This window comes from Budorcas taxicolor, chromosome 11 (assembly GCF_023091745.1).
Source record: "Budorcas taxicolor isolate Tak-1 chromosome 11, Takin1.1, whole genome shotgun sequence".
Taxonomy (NCBI): Eukaryota; Metazoa; Chordata; class Mammalia; order Artiodactyla; family Bovidae; genus Budorcas; species Budorcas taxicolor.
The window spans coordinates 84,125,685-84,145,418 of record NC_068920.1 but is presented as its reverse complement, the minus strand read 5'-3'; positions in this window follow the sequence as shown (position 1 = coordinate 84,145,418).

Genomic DNA, 19,734 nt, shown 5'->3' with positions numbered 1-19,734 from the left:
ATGGCATCTAGCGGAGAGTCCAGAAGGAACGGGGAAATGCTTGATGAACAACTAACCAAACTCTGCCTCCCAATCTGTGTGTCCTGGGCAAGTCATATAACCTTTCATAGGCTCAGTGTTCACATCTGTCAAATGGGAATAATCACTTCATAGGTAGGATTGTTGATCTTTTGAGGATTAGATGAGCTTATGTACATCACCCACTTAGGATGGCATATGTAGATGGATAAATAACCACCATAGTGAATATTCGTACATATTCATAGTATGTGCTCCTTGGTTGGGATGCTGTGGTTTTCCCTGTCTTTCTCTGCCCACTCCAGGTCTACACAGGCAGAAGAAAACTCAGTCTGCCTATGACTGACCTGGATCATTCTGGCCCCAAAGTAGATTTCTTTTCTTGAAAGAAATCACTTGGTTTGGTGAACTCCATAGATTAAATTCATGAGATTGTTTCAAATCTCCCTATGGCTGGTCTGTGTATACCCAGCCACAGCCTCTGCCAGCTAGCTTCAGTCCGAGGATAGGCAGGCTGCAGAATGATTCTTGTTCATTCTTTCATGTTATTCCCACACTTCAGAAGTCTGGAGGGAAGCAGAATGTTTGCTGTTCTGGGATCATTTGAAGCCGGGCATGCAAAGAGTTCCGAGTCACTTTCAAGTCTGCCCGTAGGAAATCTTTCTTGGCAACCAGACAACTAGAATTAGTTATTAAAGGCATGTCAAATGAATAAAGACACCTCTGTGAGGAAAACCGCAAGAGTAGTTACTTTTTCTAATATGAATAGGAGGTTAATATCAAATCACCTTTAATTTTCCACTCTTTCTTTGCTGTTTCGATGGTAGGTCAAATCTAATAATACAGATACTACAGAAAACCGTTTCTGTTTTCATCTATCGCAATATATAGGCCCACTGCAAATGTGTGTCTTAAAAACCAGGGTCTGGAATTTAAACAAGTACCTGCACACTGACAAGCCTGTTTCCTCTAGGAACATTCTCCCAGATGCCAAACCTGTGTTGCCCTCACAGGCTGTAAGGAGCTGACCCGTGAAACAGAATAAAGCCTGGTCTTGTCTATAAACTATGCATCCCACAGAGCCCAGGCTGCAGCACTTGCCAAAGGGCAAGGATGACCACGAAGACCCAGCCATGAGGACCAGGGGAGCAAGTGGTGTGAAGGCATTTTTGAAAACAGTCCAGATGTGAGTCACTGAAGGTCCAGTGTAGTCTCTGTACTGTGTGGCCTAGATTTAGGGTCACTGTGGATAGATTTGTGGACAGGGGAGCTGCCGACCAACAGGAAGCGCTGTATTATGGTTAGGAGGCTCCAGAATCTTTGTGTCTATGTGTGTAAAAAGGTTATTTTAATAAATAAAATGGCTAAGTTTCCAAAAATTCTTAAATAGATTCAAACCCTAGCACTGCTATGTTCTATTGTTATAATGGGCAAGTTGCTGGATTTCCCTGGCCCTCAGTTTTCTCATCTTTAGAATGGGGACGATAATACCTATTTCACACAGTTTTAAATATTAAATGAGCTGATTCTTACAAAGATCTTAGAATAGATATTTGATAAGAAGCCAGCTCCCGATGAGTGTTAACTATTTTTGCTAATATTATCAGCAATATTATTATCTAGTAAGGAAAGGAATGGGCTTCCCTTGTGGCTCAGCTGGTAAAGAATTTGCCTGCAATGACCTGGGTTCTATCCCTGGGTTGGGAAGATCCCCTGGAGAAGAGAAAGGCTGCCCACTCCAGGATTCTGGCCTGGAGAATTCCATGGACCGTATAGTCCATGGGGTTGCAAAGAGTTGGACATGACTGAGTGACTTTCAGATTCACACACAAGGAAAGGAATCCATGGATGATTTTATGTGTGGGTGGGTCACGTAAGCCGAGCAACATGATTTTATATAGAAGGGAGTTTGGTTGATTGAGAGAAGCCGATTTGGTCCTTGAAAATGCAGCCACCTTGGAAGCTCTTTTAGGTAGACATGACTTGAACTTCACGGTCAAATGGTGAGGCTGTCCCTACGCAGATGCCCACCTGGGCAGACAGGTTTGTCCTCCAGATGCAGAGGTTTTCATCCAGGTTCAAAAATACAGAAACCATTTAACTAGCCAGGCTCACTCCAGCCTCCTGGAAATTAACCTCCTTCAGGTGCGTCCTGTGGGCAAGACCCCTTTGGAAGCTCTCTTTTCCCATGTGTTTTGTGTATCTAAGAGATTTGAGTGGCCTTTTCTTAAGGCCTAGTGGTTATTTTGCAGCCTTTGCCCCTCCATCTAAGTGCAGGCCACCACTGTGACCTTCTGCCCTTGTCCTTAACTTCAGGTAACTCAACCTGGTTCCTGGAAGCCTCAGGCTGAGCTTGGCTCTCCAGCTTCCTTTCCACTGACAGTGCATCTCCAGCTGGTCTTGAATCTGGCCACAAAGCCACTCTAGGATGGCAAAGGTCCTCTTTTTGACCAGACTCTACTCAGGCTCTTCTGAACTCTCTTCTCAATCAGGCCCTAACTTTGGGGCTTCAGTGTTAATTTCTGCATTGTCTAGGTTTATCAGGAGTCCTGCTGAGTCAGTTTAGTCACAATCCCCTGCTCTTGGTATCTGATCACACTTGTCATCTGGTTGGGGTCTTCATCCACTCTATCCCCCTAACTGGTGTCTGATCCTCGTAGCTTGCCTTCAGCAAGAGTCCTGTTAGGTCTGTTGAGCTAGAAGCCCTCCTAAGCTCTGGTGCGTCCTCTTAGTAACTGTCCATGCATGGATCCCACCCTGCTCCTTGGCTATAAATTCCCGCTTTTCCTTGTCACCTCTGGGGTTGCAGGCTTACCCTGGTGGCTCAGTGGTAAAGAATCTGCCTGCCAATACAGGAGCCCTGGGTTCGATCCCTGGGTCAGAAAGATCCCCTGGACTAGGAAATGGCAACTCACTCCAGCATTCTTGCCTGGGAAATCCCATAGACAGAGGAGTTGGCGGGCTACAGTCCACCAAATGACTTGGGGTCGCAAATGAGTCGGACATGACTTAGTGACTGCTGCTGCTAAGTCACTTCAGTCGTGTCCAACTCTGTGCGATCCCATAGACGGCAGCCCACCAGGCTCCCCCATCCCTGGGGTTCTCCAGGCAAGAACACTGGAGTGGGTTGCCATTGCCTTCTCTGGACTTAGAGACGAAACAGTAACAAAAACAATAGCAGCCTGGAGTTGAACCCTGTCTCTTTCCACTAACACAAACCCACTTCAGCAGCACCCCCTCTCGTTTGGAATAAAATCTGTTTAAACCACCTTTAACTAATGTCATGAGTAATTTTTCTTTGATAGAGGTTACTGGGTTTGTTTTGGGGGAGCCAAGATCGGCTATAGATCACGGTGCCCTAACAGATCATGGGATGGGCAAGAGATCTGGCACCGCCTCTCACAAGCAGTTGGTAAAGGGACACCAGGGGAAGCAGCAGGGAGTTCAGCAGGACTGTTAGCCTTTCCTGCCCTTGTTATCTCCTTGTTTGATATTTTTAGGTGCAATCACTGTTTAACGGACTGAGCAACAAATACCACTGTCCCTTAAATTATGCACTTAAGCTTTTTGCTTGCTTACGCTCTCTTTTAGTTTCACAAAAGGGTGTAAGGTGACTAATTTGTTTGTGTAGACTGCAAAATAAAGATAGAAATGGAAAACCACTCAGATACTGGAATATGGCCGTATGCTTCAGTTGTTTGCCTTTGTGAATCAAGGCAAGCAGTCAAGTGACTGGTAAAAAACAACAACAACAAAAACTAGATGTGGTGTTCTGGAAACACAGTCTAAGGCTTTTGATGAGGATAGAGCCTGTGTATGCACATGTGTGCATGTGCGTGTATTTCTGTGTAGAGTGTAGGGGCCCGTGCTGATAAAGCAGAAAATGAAATGGCAGAAATGCCTGCGTGCCTGCTGGGACCAGGTGCTTTATTTCACTTACTCCTTGTAACTAACCAAGGTGGTAGGTATTATTATCACTACACACTAGGAAACTGAGGTGAAGAAAGGTGAGATACCAACTGAATGCAGAGTTCCAGAGAATAGAGAATGATGCAAAGATACAGAGGAAAACAATAGAATGGGAAAGACTAGAGATCTCTTTAAGAAAATTGGAGATACTAAGGGAACATTTCATGCAAAGATGGGCCCAGTAAAGGACAGAAACAGCAAGGACCTAACAGAAGCAGAAGAGATTAAGAGGTGGCAAGAATACACAGAACTATACAAAAAAGGCCTTAATGACCCAGATAACTACAATGGTGTGGTCACTCACCTAGAGCCAGACATCCTGGAGTGTGAAGTCAAGTGGACCTTAGGAAGCATTACTACAAACAAAGCTAGGGAGGTGATGGAATTCCAGCCAAGCTATTTCAAATCCTAAAAGACAATGCTGTTAAAGTGCTGCACTCAATATGTCAGCAATACAGAACTGGAAAAGGTCAGTTTTCATTCCAATCCCAAAGAGAGGCAATGCCAGAGAATGTTCATCAGTTCAGTTCAGTTCAGTCGCTCAGTCGTGTCTGACTGTTTGTGACCCCATGAATCGCAGCATTCCAGGCTTCCCTGTCCATTACCAACTCCCGGAGTTCACTCAGACTCACGTCCATCGAGTCAGTGATGCCATCCAGCCATCTTATCCTCTGTCGTTCATACTGCTGTACAATTGTGCTCATTTCACGTGCTACCAAGGTAATGCTCAAAATCCTTCAAGCTAGGCTTCAGCAGTATGTGAACCGAGAACTTCCAGATGTACAAGCTGGGTTTAGAAAAGGCAGAGGAACCGGAGATCAAATTACCAACATCCACTGGATCATAGAAAAAGCAAGGGAATTCCAATAAAACATCGACTTCATTGACTATGCTAAAACCTTTGGCTGTGTGGATCACAACAAACTGTGGAAAATTCTTCAAGATATAGGAATACCAGACCACCTTACCTGTCTCCTGAGAAACCTGTATTCAGGTCAAGAAGCAACAGGTAGAACTGGACATGGAACAACAAACCGGTTCCAAATTGGGAAAGGAGTACATCAAGGCTGTATATTGTCACCTTGCTTATTTAACTTATATACAGAGCACATCATGCGAAATGCTGGGGTGGATGAATACTAAACTGGAATCAAGATTGCCATGAGAAACATCAGCAACCTCAGATATGCAGATGATACCACTCTAATGGCAGAAAGTGAAGAGAAACTAAAGAGCCTCTTGATGAGGGTAAAAGAGGAGAGAGAAAAATCTGGCTTAAAATTCAACATTCAAAAAACAAAGATCATGGCATCCAGTCCCATAACTTCATGGCAAATGGATGGGGAAACAATGGAAACAGTGACAGATTTTATTTTCTTGGGCTCCAAAATTACTGTGGATGGTGACTGCAGCCATGAAACTAAAAGACACTTGCTCCTTGGAAGAAAAGTTTGACAAACCTAGACAGTTTATTAAAAAGCAGAGACATAACTTTGCCGACAAAGGTCTGTCTAGTGAAAGCTATGGTTTTTCCAGTAGTCATGTATGGATGTGAGAGTTGGACCATAAAGAAGGCTGAATGCAGAAGAATTGACACTTTTAAATTGTGGTGCAGAGTCCCTTGGGCTGCAAGGAGATCAAACCAGGGAAATCAGTCCTGAATATTCATTGGAAGGACTGATGCTGAAGCTGAAGCTCCAATACTTTGGCCACCTGATATAAAGAGCCACCTCATTGAAAAAGGCCTTGATGCTGGGAAAGATTGAGGGCAGGAGGAGAAGGGGATGACAAAGGATGAGATGGTTGGATGGCATCATCGACTCAATGGAGATGAATTTGGGCAAACTCTGGGACATAGTGAAGGGCAGGGAGGCCTGGAACACTGCAGTCCATGGGGTCACGAAGAGTCAGACATGACTGAGCAACTGAACAACAACACATGAGGAAACTGAGGGGAAGAAAGGCGAGATAGTACCCTCAGCTCCGGTACTAAGTAAGAGAAAGAACTGTGACTTAAACCGGTCTGTTTGACTCTGCAAGCCAGACTCCTTCCCCTTGGAGAATGGAGGAGAGGGAAAGAGAAGAGAGCTGCATGGAGCTGGGGGCAGGAGGAAGGAGTGAAGATACCCTAGGAACATGGTCTAAAAGTCCTGGTAAACTACAGAATGAAGTCTGAGCCATGGTGCTAAGCCTGCCCCTGGTACCCCTAGCCCTCAGACGCCATGCGGTCTGCAAGTCTGCTCTCTCCCACCCCTCCCCCCGTGCCCACTTATCTCTCTTCCCTGTCTCCCTCTTTACCTGACAAGATGACTATTTGTCTGGTGTTGGAATCTGCATCTCCACATCTGTACATTAAATAGTCTTCAGCACTTAGGGGCTACTGCTAGGGCAGGGGACAAGACCCCAGTCCCTGTCCCAAGCTGGGTTACCTGTGGGAGGGTGACCGGAACACCGGGGTGGAGCGGGACTGGAAAGGCCACTCTGCCTGTGTCTGCTCTCAGCATCTCGGTGTAGCCAGCCTGCATCCATCTGCCTCATTTCCTGAGCAGCCTCCAGTGGCGGCAGCGCAGCCTCTCAGCTGCAGGCTGTTGGTTCTCCTTCACTAGTCACTGGCACTCGGTATAAGTCATCCAGAAGTAGCTGGGATGACGCGGCTCTCATCTTCCTCCGAGAGGGCCTCGTGGGAGGGAAGTCCCTTTACTCCCTGCGAGCCCACAGCCCTCTTCCCGGGACAGCACACTGTCCCCCCAGGAGGCCAGGCTGGTGTGCGCACTCCTGTCCGCTGCTTCCCAGGGCTGGGAGCCTCTGCAGAACCTTCCTGCCCCAGCCCTCGTGAGCAAAGAGCCAAGCCAGGGTAAAGCCTGTGCATATAGGGCCTCAATTTCAGATCAGATTCACAAATTTAATTTCCTATTCCTTAATTTAATTCTGCATTTTAGTTTTGTTTTTATTATTTACATGGGTTCCCTTTAATGATTCCAAATTGCTGCTGCCCTCTAGCAGTATTTTGTCTTAGGTTAACTTCTTGAAAACCGATCAGTGTTGGAGTTTATTCCGCGCTGGGCTGAGTTATTTTCTGAAACGAAGCACAATTAAATTAGAATAATGAACATGCTCTTTAGAGGATTAATTCATAATAAGCAGGCCATGTGCTACAGCTCACAGAAGAAAGGACACGAGGACCGAAAGCTGTTTTTTTCTGCCTAAATATGAAAAGTACATTCTGCAGAGCAGAACAAATCAGCTAATGATATCCAGAGCGCTGGCCAGCCCCAGAGCGGCACGGAGCTGGCATCTCGAGTTAGCGCGGCTCTCACTGACGCTGCTGCCTACCTTCGCTTCTTGGGAAGGCTGGCAGCGGGTGAGCTGTCTGGCTTCCTTTTCCTCAGTACAGCTGACCGAGGTCACTGTGGACCTCCTAGATTCTACCACAGCAAACCCCAAAGTCCACAGCCTGTGCCATCATAGGCTTTACCCTAAGAGCATCCCAGAGCCTGGTCATTCGTTTATTCTTTCCTCCAAAGGATGCTTTACTGAGCTTCTCTTATGGACCGGGCATCCGCGGGTATCCCCTCGGGATACATCAGTGAAGGAGATAGACAAAGACCCCTTGCCTTTCTGGAGGCTATGTTCTAGCACTCGGAGACAGACAATGAATAAGAGAATAATAAGAGAATTCTGAAGTATATTATGAGGTGATGAGTGAGGAGATTGGGAGTGGTGGGTGTGTGTGTGTGGTTTGCAGTTTTAAATATGGTGGGTCAGGGTAGGCTTGTGGAAAGCTGTCAGCTGAGCAAAGACTTGAGAGGCATGAGAAGTGAGTCACGTTCAGGAGCACCCAGGGGTCAAGAGCACTCCACAGGAAAAGGCTGGAAACAACACAGGGTAAATGCGCTAAGGCTGGAGTGTGACTGGTGAGTTGAGGGTGGGCACGGCCAGTGGGACCTGAGAGGAGCAAGTAAGTGGGGTGTGAATGAGACCAAATCTTCTGGGGCCCCGGGTTCTGTGCTGAGTGAATGGGATGTCATGGCAGGGACTTGAGCAGAGGGGACACAATCTGACTCATGTGAAAGGGTCTCTGGCTTTTGACTGAGACTTTTCTGGGGTGAAGTAGGGTGGGGTGGGCGGCAGCTGCAAGACTTGTCAGGAGGCTAGCGGCTTAGGCCTCTAAAACTCTAGCCTCAGGTTGCCGTTTGCCATGTTCTCTGGACAGTGAAAATGGCCTTCCCTGGTGGCTCAGACAGTAAAGAATCTGCCTGAAGTGCAGGCGATCTGGGTTTGATCCCTGGGTCGGGAAGATCCCCTGGAGGATGAAATGGCCACCCACTCCAGTATTCTTGCCTGAGAAATCCCATGGACAGAGGGAGCCTGGTGGGTTACGTTCCAAGGGGTCGCAAAGAGTGACTAACACACTGGACTGCAGCAATATGCTGGGCCCAGGCTTCACAGCCAGGCCTGGAGGCTGAGTCTCCTGTAGCCCTCTGCCTCCCAGAAAAGCGGCTTTCAAGCAGCTGTGACGCAGTGTGCAACCATTATTCTTTGTTTGGCCCTGATGATCCCTCTGCAGCCCCTCCCCACCCCTCCCACTGACCTGTGGACCAGGAGGCCGGAGCCTGCAATGGAAGGGGGATTCCAGGCAGGGACAGCTCTGCACTGTCCCTTTGTTTGTCTCCGGCTCCTCTGAGAGGGAGACACCCTTTCATCCAGGTAGCAAACCAAGTGACATCAGGTGGCCTCTGCTGGGCAGCTGCCACAGAAGCTGGGGACAGATCAAAGCAGAGGAGGCCCAACATCTGCTGCAACCAAAGCAAGGAAGAGGTACAAACAAGCTGAATGCATAAATAAGCAGATGAATGATTGATGGGAGGGGGGATGAATGATTAATGAATAAATGAATGATTGATGAATCAACAGCTCAGAGCCCGCTCCAGCTCTGCTCCTTGGGTACAATCTCTCTTGGGAACCGAAGAATAAAGATCCTCCCAAGGCTATCACCTCTAGAATTCCTGCTGGAGTTGGGATGGCACTGCTTCTGTCCCCAGAGGTGGTAGAGGCTTTGGTCTCCGGGGCTGCAGGGACAGGTGGAAGGAAGGAGACCAGAGCCACTGGAACTGGGAAGGAAGATGCCTGGGCAGACTGGGTTCTAAGGGAGGAGAACTCTGAGGCTCTCACAGGTGGGGAAGGTGTGAGGAAAAGAGAGTGTTTTAAAGAAGTTTAAAAAAATCTTTCGGCCATGCCACAAGGCATGTGGGACCTTAGTTCCCTGGTGAGGGATCAAACCCACACCCTCTGCATTGGCAGAGCAGAATCATAACCACTAGACCACCAGGGAAGTCCCAAGACTGTGTGTTAAATGTGGGTTTTATTATTACTCAGGTATTGTTATTACTCAGGTATGGTTAGGTCAATGGGTCAGAGGATCGGGAGACAATTGCCACTGAAAAGATAGTTTGTTATAGGGCCCAAAAAAAGGGCACACGCCACACCATGGTGGGGGACACGGGGAAGCACCGTGGTCAGTCAAGGGGCAGAGGAAGTGACGGAAACATGTGGGCAAGAGCCTTTACTGTGGTTTCCACGGGCAGGCAGGGGAAGCAGATTGGCTAGTTTGAAACACTTCGCTGGGTTCTAATGCACAGGGGCTGTCCCTGCTGTCTGTACCCTGGTCCTGGGGAGATTAGAGCCGAGGATATTGTTGTGGAGTGTAAAGTGATCTATAAAGGAGGTGGCTGAGGGCTTGGGCTCTGGGTTGGTTGGTTTGCATACGAAAGCTGTACCGGCAGGTGAGTGTTTATCTCTAGGAACTGGCTAACCCTGGAGAGGAGCAATCCCTCCAGTGTTAGCAAGACCACAGAGCAAAGCATCAAAATTACAGAAAATTTAACAAACACACTAAATACCAGAGGGACCCGGGTCCCTGGTGGCTCAGATAGTAAAGAATCTGACTACAATGCAGGAGACCCGGGGTCTCCCTGGGTCGGGCAGATTCCCTGGAGAAGGACATGGCAACCCACTCCAGTATTCTTGCCTGGAGAATCCCATGGACAGAGGAGCCTGGCGGGCTGCAGTACATGGGGTTGCAGAGTAGGACATGACTGAATGTGTTACTCAATACAGAGGGAAAGAGGAGAGACTTGGTTTTTCCTTTCCTAGTCCCACTCTAGACATTCTATAGATACAGGGTCTTGGATTAGTCTCATTCTAGACCTTGTTAGGGTAGAGAAGTGCATTTTAACTCAGTGTGTGATTGCATCATTTCAACAGGCAGGAAAATTTTGGTGACTGAAATTTCCAGAAACTTCTCTTGATGGGGCAGGGTGGTGATAACCCCTCCACTGCACTGGCACCACCCAGAGATTTGATAAGCCCCCACTTCCAGAAGCTCTTGTTCCCTAGTGTGGCCAGATCCTGGTGTCTCACAGGGGAGAAGTACCCTGCGGGGCAGGGTTTGAGGAGGCAGAGTCTGGAGATGCTGGATCTCAGGGTCCCTCCCAATTTTGGAGGAGGGTCTTGCCACAGAATCTAGACTGTGAGTTGGAGGTTCAAAAGACCACTCAGAAGAGTATGTGTAAATATGCCACTTTATTTTCTGAACTTGAATAGAAAATCAAAATCAAAATGGCTCCTATTGGCAAGCTTATTAAGGGCTAGATGTTGGGCTAAGAACTTTGCATTTTTATATCATTTAATTCCCTCAGCAACCCCAGGATGTTGGTATTTTTACCTTTGTTTTACAGACCAAACTGAGGCACCAACAGGATAAGTGACTTGCTGGCACATGGTGGAGCCAGAATTGCACCCAGATGGGTCACAGCCACTTGGAGTTGAAAACTGACGGGACTTCCCGGAGGCCTCTTCCAACAACCCAGCTGATCTCTCTTCATTCCCCTGACCCGGTGCTTCTTGACCCTTTGAGGGCTGCAGGGCCCTTTAAGCATGCGATGAGTGTAACATCTCCTCCTAAATGCACACTTTGCATTACACCTGCAATGCAGTTTCAGGGGCCCACAGGCCCTCCTGAAGCTCTCGAACCCTGCTTCTGGCATTCGCTTTCTACAGTGACTGTTTTTCTTTCTCATAACCTTAGGGCACAGGGCAACCCTCCAGGCCCTAAAATCATCCCAGTGGGGAATGGAATCAGACAGGACAGGTTAATCAATGAAAGCTTGCAGCACGCTCCTTCCATAATTGCATTCCTGTCTTTTCATCCCGGCAGCCAGCACTTAGGGTAATTGCATTCCAATAAGGCTCCCAGGTTTGGGGCCTCTGGGGCCTGCCCTGGAACCTGTTGACATGCCATCTGCTTCCAGAGGGGGTTCTGGAGACTAGGACAGCCTTTTAAAATTCTTCTCTGTTGTCTTTGCTCTAAGAGAGACAAAGGACTCTGCAACAGATCTTGTCCAAAATCCCACTTTCTTAACCCACCCACATCAACCCTGGAGCCAAGGAGTCTTCCTCCCTCCCAGGCTGTCTTTCTGAACTCAAAATAGCAGCACCTGTCATTCCAAGTGAATGACCTTTGAAAACACCTGGCTTCAGAGCAGGGGTTGGGGGTGGACACTGGGCTGGCTGCGTGGAACCCCTGCTCAGGACTAAAGGAATGAAGCACTTGGGGAGCTCTCTTAGGAGCTGGGCCTCATGCTGTCTCAAACACCTCCACTTCACTCATTTGCTCAAAAGATTTATCGGAACCTCCCTGAAAGACGCTTTCTCTTTGCAAAGAAAAGCCACTGTACAGAAAAGGAGGGAATCCCTCAAGAAGCAGGCAAATTTCATGAATCCAGAGAGTCTCATTTCCAGAAATATAACTTCCTTTACACAAGGTCCACGGCTTCTCCAGGCATCATGAAGTCTATACAAGTAACAGAAAAAGTGCAGGGTTCAGGGTGATTTAAGTTTCACTGGTTCCCAAATAGAGGTGCCTCCTCTGCTCACCCCCAGCAAAGGAATGAGGTCTTAAGTGGAGAGGTCTGGTGTTTGTTCTACGACTTAGAGATGCACCCCACCCCAACCCCCACCCCGTCCCGCAGCTTCCAGCACCTGATGCTTCTCTCCTGCAAAGAAAACTCTCCCCTGGGGCTCTTCGCCCTCTTGAAATTGAGCCCCAACAAGCCCGCCCACACCTGCCACCAGCCCGACTCCCTTGTCCACCTCCTAAGGGCTGACAGCTGAGTCCCTCATGCCTGCTGAGACCTTCCCGCCCTCCCTCAGAGGCAATGGGTTGTTTCAGGATGGAAACGTTCTTACTGCAGAAGCGAAGGCAATGAGTACTCTTGGGTGGTTAATCCCCTCTCCAACATTATAATCCTTGCGGCTGATCTGTGGTTTAGCAGAAAGCGTGGACTTTTCAGTGTGGCAGGCCACCGTTTGAATCGTGCTTCTGCTGAACATAGGCTGTGTGACATTGGGCCAGTCCCCTCACTAGCCTTCATCTTAGTTTCTCCCTGTTGGGGTGGGGGTGAGGGTAACAGAATGAGATCTGTCTTGCAGCAGCAGTTCCCAATCTTTTTGGCACCAGGGACTGGTTTTGTAGAAGACATTTTTTCTGCTGATGGGGTTGGGGGATGGTTTCAGAATTATTCAAGTACATTCCATTTATTGTACACTTTATTTCTATTATTATTACATCAGCTCCATTTCAGATCATCAAGTATTAGATCCTGAAGGTTGGGGGACCCCTGCCTTACAATGGTTGCAACTCAAGAGATAACATGCCCTGTCCCCCAGCATTTGATATTTGGTTTCCAGAATTCCATGGACAGAGAAACCTGGCAGGCTCTATAGTCCCCGGGGTCGCAAAGCGTTGGACACAACTGAGCGACTGACACTTTTTCTTCCTTCTTTCCTACGTGAAGGCACAATTCCTCTATAAAATGTTAGAAGGTTCTGCTGGGTTGTTCTCTATCAGTACCCTTGGACCTGACTTCTCCCCAGCTTTCCCCTCTCAATCATTCCATTCTGTTCTTTATCCTAGTCTCTCCTTCTACCTGGGACTTCCCTGGTGGCTCAGTGGTAAAGAATTCGCCTGCCAATGCAGGAGATGTGGGTTTGATCCCTGGGTCGGGAAGACCCCCTGGAGGAGGGGATGGCAACCCACTCCAGTATTCTTGCCTGGAGAATCCCATGGACAGAGGAGCTTGGTGGGCTATAGTCCAATGGGTCGCAAAAGAGTTGGACACGACTGGGTGACTGAGCTTGCCTGCCCTCTCTACCTATAGCACATTGCCTCAACTGCAAATCGCTGCTTCAGCCTTTCTCCAGAGAACGTGGTTCTCACTAACAGGCTTGGCATCCCTCCTGTGGTTCATAGTAGCGGTCGGTGTGGCCTCACAAATGGGGACGCAGTAGACAGGTCAATTAGTCCATCCCTGCCTCTTCCGGTTTAACACATCCAAGGCTGCTACCCACTTTCTGTGAGTGGTGAGACTGAATGGTACGTTTGAGTGGGGTGGATCTTACATGGGCACCAGCCTCCTGGGGACGAACAGGAGCTGGCAGGGCTGTGCGATGCACACATCCTCCTGTTCAAGGCCACGCCCGCTTCCATCTCTTCACTGTCACCAACATGCACACCCTTGCCATTGGCATCCCAATCAGGACTACCTGAGCCTCAGAGGACCCAGACCTAGAAGCACCATTTGGGGGTATGTTTTGCATGCTTTCAAGTTAAGTGTTTTAAATGGAATATTGAAGTTCCTAAGACAGTGCATGGATGGGGTGGGGGGTAGGGAGTGGGGTAGGAAAGGGGTCACAACAGGCCAGTGAAGATTAGGGATTTAATTAAACTGCTTGTTTGGGTAAGGGCTTTTAGGTGCAAAGCTGCTTTGCATGATAATGGCAGTTTATCTGAATTCCATTCTCCTGAAGGAAACTCTTTTACACTTAATTACTGTGACCAGTAAACCTGTTTTATCCTTAACGCCCTCTCCCCAGGGGTGGGGGTTTGGGGGCGGTTTTCCTCTCAGCTTCAGTTCTGGTGACCATTGCCAAGGACAGACCCTCTAGTCATCTGTTGCAATCCAAGGAGGCCTGTCCACGTGGCAGGCAATACCGAGGTGGGTGGAGGGCCCTTAAGGTGACTCAGTGAGGTCAGGTCTGGTTCAGGGTAACCTCTGAAAGTCCCTGGAGGGCTCCACAGCCAGCCAGGGCTGCCAAGAATGGGGCTGGGGTTAGGCTGCTGGCACTGAGCCTGAGGTCTCTGCTCCCAGAACCCGTGAATGCTAACCACTGACATTCACCTCATAGTCTCCTGCTTCTGAACTGACTGGCGGGGTGTGGTGGCTAAGAGTGCTGGGTGGCGGTGGTTTGGTGGCAGAGGTGGGTGTGTGGGTCGTCAGGAGTAGAGGGGGAGTCCCTGGCTGACTTATCAGGGTGGTCCAGAGGTGGAGGGGCTTTATCTTGGCATTCGGTGGTGGTAGTAACTGTTTTCCAGGTAGGTTGGCAGCATTTATTTACCTGCCAGGCAAAGGGAGAGGAAGATGGAAAGGTTGGTGGGGAGAGTCAAAGAGCCCCGGTACAGAGAGGGAGCCCCAGGGAGACACGCCTCAGCATTCAGAGGCTCCAGACAGGCAGGCAGGCTAGGGAAGGGTTAAAGAGTTTGGGAACTCCTGTTTCCTATCACTTGTCAGCCAGCCTCGCTCCCATCCTTATCAGCAGGGATAGGGCCATGCAGGGAGAGGCTCAGAGAGCTTTGGTTTCCAAGCTCTTCCCAGACTCCAAGCTCTCAGCGTTTCTCTTTACCTTCTAAGGGCTCGTGGCTCCGGCTGGGGGCAGGGCGGCGGGTAGGGTCTGGGAACCCAAACACGTTTAATGGAATAGAGTAGGAGTTACTAAATGCAGCCCTGGGGTAGTAGGGGGCTGAAGAATCTCAGGAGTAAACCTTCAGAGTTAAACTGCCCCTCCTCCGTACCTCCCCGCCCCCACCTCCATAACAGAAAGCCAGATTCATGCAGCTGCGTCTTCACTCCTTAGTTAACTCACCATTGGCTGCTGCTGCTGCTGTTAAGTCGCTTCAGTCGTGTCCGACTCTGTGCGACCCCACAGACAGCAGCCCACCAGGCTCCCCCGTCCCTGGGATTCTCCAGGCAAGAACACTGGGGTGGGTTGCCATTTCCTTCTCCAATGCATGAAAGCGAAAAGTGAAAGTGAAGTCGCTCAGTCGTGTCCGACTCCTAGCGACCCCATGGACTGCAGCCTACCAGGCTCCTCTGTCCATGGGATTTTCCAGGCAAGAGTACTGGAGTGGGGTGCCATTGCCTTCTCCCACCATTGGCTAACACCCTTCAATGTTTTTCCCTTTTACAGTTCCCGCTGAATCAGAGATCTCCGTTGTGTTCTTGTGCCCTGGCCTTTGGAAGTCAAGTAAAGGCCCTTTGATTTCAGGTGAAATTCCTCTTGGTAGATTGGCCCTAGCTGGTCTTTGGAGAGGTATGCAGTTTTTATTTCTTCTATCAATACTAACTGTCCTCATTTCAGCCATTAGAAAACTTGATGTCTGCTTTTTATATCTTCATTCAAGTTATTGATTTAAAAGATGTTGCCTGGGAGAGGGCTGAGGGTGTGCCATCAGTCACACCAATATAGATTGTCTCCTAGAACTTGACATCAATCCAGGATCAGTGTCCTTTGAACCTGGTTATTAGTCCAGCTACTAGTCTCCCATATTGTGGTCCTCTGATTTATTAATATAATCCACCAGTGTTTCCAGAAGGTTACCACGAGAAAAGATAGGCCCCTCTCTGAAATCCAGTACACTTAGTTCCCTGTATCTTCCTGATTTGCCATTCTAGTAACCGTTAGAGAAGGAAGTAAGGTTCATGTGATACTTTGAAGTAGACAAGAGATGGTATGAATTCAAATGTAAATATCATAACTACAATTTTGTAAGGAGCAAGTGTTTCTTGCCAAGAAGAAGTGGTACATAGTTCAGATAAGCCAAGGAGCTGGGTCTGTAAGAGAGAACTGATCAAGGGAAGAAATGGGGATCTAAAGAGGATTTGAGTGCATCAAAAGCAGGAACTGGGGCAGCAGTTTGTGGAAAAGGCACAGTGATTTGGGGGTTTCAGTGATTTGGGGGTTCCTGTGACTGCAAGAGTAGTTCTTGGACTAGAACCAAGATTTCCACCCCACTCCTGGAAAACCAGCCACAAGACATAGATTCTTCTAGATCTAGAAACTCCAGGCAGGTTCTGAAAACCCCAGGCTGACCCTCTATGCCTCTGCTAAGGCTGTTCACCTTGATAGCCCTCTACTTGCTATCTGCGTGGTGAACATCTTCATTTCCACTCCAAGTCTTGCTTGCCTCCTCCTCACCTCTGATTCCAGACTTTCCCAGGTAGAACTACTTCTCCCGCTGTGACTTTTTCTTCCCTGTGCAGATGTTCCCAATATACACTTGCACTGAGAACCCTAGATTGTACAGAGGAAAGAACACAGGCTTTGAAGCCCAGTAGAGTTAGATTTCAGCTCTGACTTTGTGTCTTATTTTAACCTCTCTAAATCTCATTTTCCTTATCTGTAAAGTTGGGACGGGAGTAAATACTCAACAGGACTGGCAAGAGGATTCAACAGATAGTGAGCACAGAGCACTGTATTAGTTATCTTCTGCTGCAGAACAAATTACCCCAAATTTAGTGGCTTAAACCAATAATGAACACTCTCTCACACACTTTCTGTGGGTCAGGAATTTGGGAACGACTTGGCTGAGTGGTTCTGACCTGATGTTGCCAATGACGTTGCAGTCATCTGAAGGTTTGTTTGAAACTGGAGGCTTTGCTTTCAGATGGCTGAGCCACATGGCTGTTAGCAAAAAGTTTTAGTTCCTCCCAGGTTGTTGGTGGGAAGCCTCATTTCTTCTCCATGTGGCCTCCCCATAGGGCTTCTTGAATGTCATCACTACACGGCAGTCGGATTTCTTCTAGGGTGCCCGTTCTGAGATGGAAGCTGCACAGCACCTATGGTCCAGTCTCTGAAGGCACACACAGTTTTTTCCCATAAATTCTATTAGTTACAGATGTCAGTCCTGCTCAGTATAGAATAGGACTACAGAAGTACATGAATACCAGGGAGTGAGCATCTTTGGGGTCCATATCCAGCCTATTGTTTAATGTTGTTCAGTTGCTAAGTTGTGTGTGACTCTTTGCAACCCCATGGATTGCAGAATGCCTGGCTTCCTATCTTCCTATGTTCTTTACTGTCTCCCAAGTTTTGCTGGATATCTTCCTATGTCCTTCACTATCTCCCAGGGTTTGCTCAAATTCATGTCCATTGAGTTGGTGATGCCCTCCAACTATCTCATCCTCTGTCGCCCTCTTCTTCTGCCTTCAACCTTTCCCGGCATCAGGGATTTTCTAGTGAGTCAGCTCTTCACATCAGGTGACCAAAGTATTGGAGCTTCAGCATCAGTCCTTCCAATGAATATTCAGGGTTGATTTCCTTTAGGATTGACTGATTTGATCTCCTTGCTGTCCAAGGGATTCTCAAGAGTCTTCTCCAGCACAGTTCAAAAGCATCAATTCTTTGGTGTTCGGCCTTCTTTATGGTCCAACTCTCACATCCGTACATGACTACTGGAAAAACTATACCTTTAACTATGTGGACCTTTGTTGGCAAAGTGATGTCTCTGCTTTTTAACATGCTGTCTAGGTTTGTCATAGCTTTTCTTCCAAGGAACAAGTGTCTTTTAATTTCATGGCTGCAGTTAATATCTGCAGTGATTGTGGAGCCCAAGAAAATGAAATCTGTCACTGTTTCCACTTTTTCACAATCTCTTTTGTTATTGAAAGCGTGTCATATCATAAGGTGGAAACAAAGTCTCCACTGACAGATTGATGCATTAAGAAATGTGAGATCTATTTGTGTATATGTATATGCTGCTGCTGCTGCTAAGTCACTTCAGTCGTGTCCGACTCTGTGTGACCCCAAAGATGGCAGCCCACCAGGCTCCCCCATCCCTGGGATTCTCCAGGCAAGAACACTGGAGTGGGTTGCCACTTCCTTCTCCAATGGGTGAAAGTGAAAAGTGAAAGTGAATGGAATATTATTCAGGCTTAAATATAATATATATTACATACACATAATGGAATATTATTTAGTCTTGAAAGGAAATCCTGCCATTTGCAACAGCATGGGTGAACCTGGGGAACATTCTGCTAAGTAAAATAAACCAACACAGGCAAATACTGCATGATCTCACTTATATGTGGAATCTAAAAAAAGAAAAAAAAAAGAACAGAGAACAGAATGGTGATTACCAGAGGCTGGGGTGTGGGGAAAAATTAGAGATATTGATTGAAGCATACAAACTTGCAGTTATAAGATGAGTAAGTTCTAGAAACCTAATATAAAGCATGGTGACTATAGTTAATAGTAATGCATTGTAGACTTGAAATTTGCTGAGAGAGTAAATCTCAAGTGTTCTCACTACACACAAAATGTTTAACTATGGGAGATGATGGATACATTAGCTAGTTTGTGGTCAACATATCTGTATATCAAAACATCACATTATATACATGAAATGTAGATAATTTTTGTCAAAAATAAATTTCAAAAAATATTTTAAAAAAGTCTATCATAAGGGTCCAATTAATAGTAGCTGCCATTATTATTAATTCATAAATCTGCATTTTCTACTAGAAAATAAACCCCTCAAGGGTGGTCATTGTGTCCTGACTATTTGTATCCCAAGTTCTTAGAATAGTGTCAAGTGTATTGGTAGGTCCATACTAGATGTTGGTGGAGAATACATGAATGAAGACTCAGAGAGAGTTAGTGGTCTAGTGGCAGGCTCAGAGTGACTGGGGATAGTTCACACTCAGATGTTCAGTAGAATTCTATAACAACCATGTACCTGGAATTACCAACCTGTATAGAATCAAGACGTGATGGTTCCTTACATTTTGATGCTTGAGTACCAAAGACATTTGATACCTTAACAGCAGACAGGACAGGAGTTCTTAATTCTCTTTGGAAAAGAGGCCCTGATCAGGAATTTTGGCGTGGAGCAATAATCTCAGTCCCATGATTTAAACAGTGAACCCTCTGCTGTTTATTTCCCCAGGCTAGGGCAGACATGGGAACCTCTTGATATTTTTGTCATACTCAAATTCCTGTCTTGATAACTCCCATGTCCTTCGACTGGGCAGAACAATCTCCCTTTCTAGAAGATCTGATGCACATTTCTTAGAGTTAATTAAAAGTGCACAGAGAGTTTCATGTCAGAGACCTGCCCGGCTCCTCCTGCCCTCCCAGCAGCAAAGGAGCTGAATCTGTGAGGTAACTGATACTCCGGGCAATATTGAGTTTCGAGACATGTCGCTCAAATTGTAAGCCTTGCTCCCGCCCCTTGGGCTTGAAAGTTCACCGATTGTCCTTTTCCCACAGACGGAGCCCTCTGTCTCTTCTGGTGTATGTGTGTTTGCTCCATTTTCCAATAAGAAGCCACTCCCATGGGGCTGCACCTCCAGAGCCTGGGACATAAAGACCTGTGGAGAAGCAGGTGTCTTTGCAGGGATTTCCCATGTAGATCACATTCCCAGTTGCCTGAGGTTCCATTTCTCCCCAGTTCCTTGAAATCTCAAATGAGTAGGTTTATTTGGCCCTTTCTCCCTTCTTTAAGCCAGGGTGAGAGTGGCAAGAAGAGAGAAATTCTTTTTCTATCGGAGTGGAAGGAGCTCGGTTGCAAAGATCAATATGTTGCCCTAGATAATAAAAAGAAGATTGAGGCATAAACCTAGACACACCATG